At 38.2% G+C, this 2456-nt stretch overlaps 1 pseudogene; it reads right to left on the bottom strand.

Moving 5' to 3' along the window:
• LOC107636689 lies at window positions 251-2252 on the bottom strand (annotated as a pseudogene).

Raw genomic sequence — 2456 nt, 5'->3', positions numbered from 1 at the left:
TAAAACTCTTAAGATTTATTTTTTGAATTTTAAAATTAAAATCTTCAATTTTACTGAATATAATTTTTGAATGTGTATTTAAATGATAATCTCTTAATAATTAAAAATGTTAAAACTGAAATAAAAATTTTAAATTTTAAATTTCAGTTTTATTTAGTTTGTATTTTAGATGTGTATTTAATTTTAAAAAACACTAAATCTATTTAGATATATTTATTTTAATTTTTTTAAATTATTGTAATATACAACAACAAAGCCTTATCCCACTAAGTGGGGTCGGCTACATGAATCAAACGACGCCATTATGCTCTATCATGTATCATGTCTACAGAGGGATCGTTTACATGTAGATTTCGTTTGACCACCCCATTGATGGTCTTCTTAAGTCTTCCTCTGCCTTTCGCCCTTTGTCCATCTTCCATCTCATCCACCCTCTTGACTGGATGTTCTATCGGTCTTCTTCTCACATGTCCAAACCACCTAAGACGCGATTCAACCATCTTTTCCACAATGGGTGCTACTCCAACTTTCTCCCTTATATCTTCATTCCTTATTTTATCCAATCGCGTATGACCACTCATCCATCTCAACATCTTCATCTCTGCCACACTTAGCTTATGTTCGTGCTCCCCTTTAGCCGCCCAACACTCTGTACCATAAAGCATAGCTGGTCTTATAGCGATGCGATAGAATTTACCTTTAAGTTTTAAAGGCACTTTTTTGTCGCATATAAAGCCAGATGCACTCCACCATTTTGACCAACCTGCTTGGATCCTATGATTTACATCCTGTTCAATCTCTCCATTATCCTGTATAATGCATCCAAGATACTTAAAACTTTTAACTTGTCGTAGGATGTTTTCTCCAATCTTCACCTCTATATTAGTGTTTTTCCTTCTCAGACTTAATTTACATTCCATATATTCTGTCTTACTATGGCTTATGCGCAGACCATATACTTCTAGAGCTTCTCTCCATAACTCCAACTTCTTATTTAGGTCTTCCCTTGACTCTCCTATAAGGACGATATCATCGGCAAAAAGTATGCACCATGGCACAGGCTCTTGGATGTGCTCTGTGAGTACTTCCAAGACTAATGTGAAAAGGTATGGACTTAAGGATGATCTCCGGTGTAATCCTATACCAATAGGAAATTCCTCTGTCACACCACCTTAAGTCTTCACACTAGTTGTGGCCCCATCATACATGTCTTTAATTGCCCGAATATATGCGATCCTTACTCTCCTCTTTTCTAAAACCTTCCATAAGACCTCCCTTGGTACTCTATCATACGCTTTTTCCAAATCAATAAACACCATATGTAGATCCCTTTTATTACTACGATACCTCTCCATCATCCTTTTTAATAGGTATATCGCTTCAGTGGTAGATCTGCCTGGCATAAATTCAAATTGGTTTTCCGTTACTTGTGTCTCTTTTCTCAACCTCCATTCTATCACCATTTCCCATAACTTCATAGTATGACTCAAAAGCTTGATCCCTCTATAGTTTTCGCAACTTTGTATATCCCCCTTATTCTTGTAGGTAGGTACCAAGGTGCTCTTTCTCCACTCATCAGGCATGTTCTTTGACCTTAAAATCTCATTAAAAAGCTTGGTTAATCAGTTGATGCCTTTTTCTCCAAGACCCTTCGAAACCTCAATCGGGATATTATCAGGTCCTACTGCCCTGCCATTTTTCATCTGCTTTAGAGCCTCTTTTACCTCGAAGTCTCGAATCCTTCGATAGTAGTCAAAGTTTTGATCTTCTTCCTTTGTGCATAATCGACCAAGGCTCGGAAGAGTCTTTTGTCCCTCATTAAATAACTCGTAGAAGTAGCTCTTCCACCTTTCATTAATCTTCTCCTCTTGAGCCAACACATCTCCATCCTTATCTTTTATGCACTTCACCTGATCCAAATCTCTCGTTCTTCTTTTCCGGCTCTTTGCAATTCTATATATACCTTTTTCTCCTTCTTTCGTACCCAAAGACTGGTAGAGACCCTCATATGCTCTTGTTTTTGCTTCACTTACAGCCACTTTTGTCTCTTTCTTAGCCGCCTTGTATTTTTTCCAGTTATCTGTGTTGCGGCATAAAGACCACTCTTTAAAGCACTCCCTTTTTATCTTTATCTTTTCTTGTATACTCGCATTCCACCACCAGGACTCCTTGTCCCTTGGTCCTATTCCTTTAGATTCACCAAAACTTTCTTTTGCTGTTCTTCTAATAACTTCTGCCATCTCCCTCCACATCTCTTCCGCGCTTCCATTCCCATCCCACTTTGCCTCTTCTCATATCCGTCTTAGGAAGCTTCTTTGTTCCTCACCTTTCATCCGCCACCACCTCGTCCTTGAGTTTTTCGTATGATGTCTTTTTCTCAACTTTTGCTCAACGCGAAAATCCATGATGAGCACCCTATGTTGTGTTGTCAAATCTCTCCAGGGATAATTTTACAG

Source organism: Arachis ipaensis, chromosome B04 (assembly GCF_000816755.2).
Source record: "Arachis ipaensis cultivar K30076 chromosome B04, Araip1.1, whole genome shotgun sequence".
NCBI lineage: Eukaryota > Viridiplantae > Streptophyta > Magnoliopsida > Fabales > Fabaceae > Arachis > Arachis ipaensis.
This window is presented reverse-complemented; position numbering and strand designations above follow the sequence as displayed.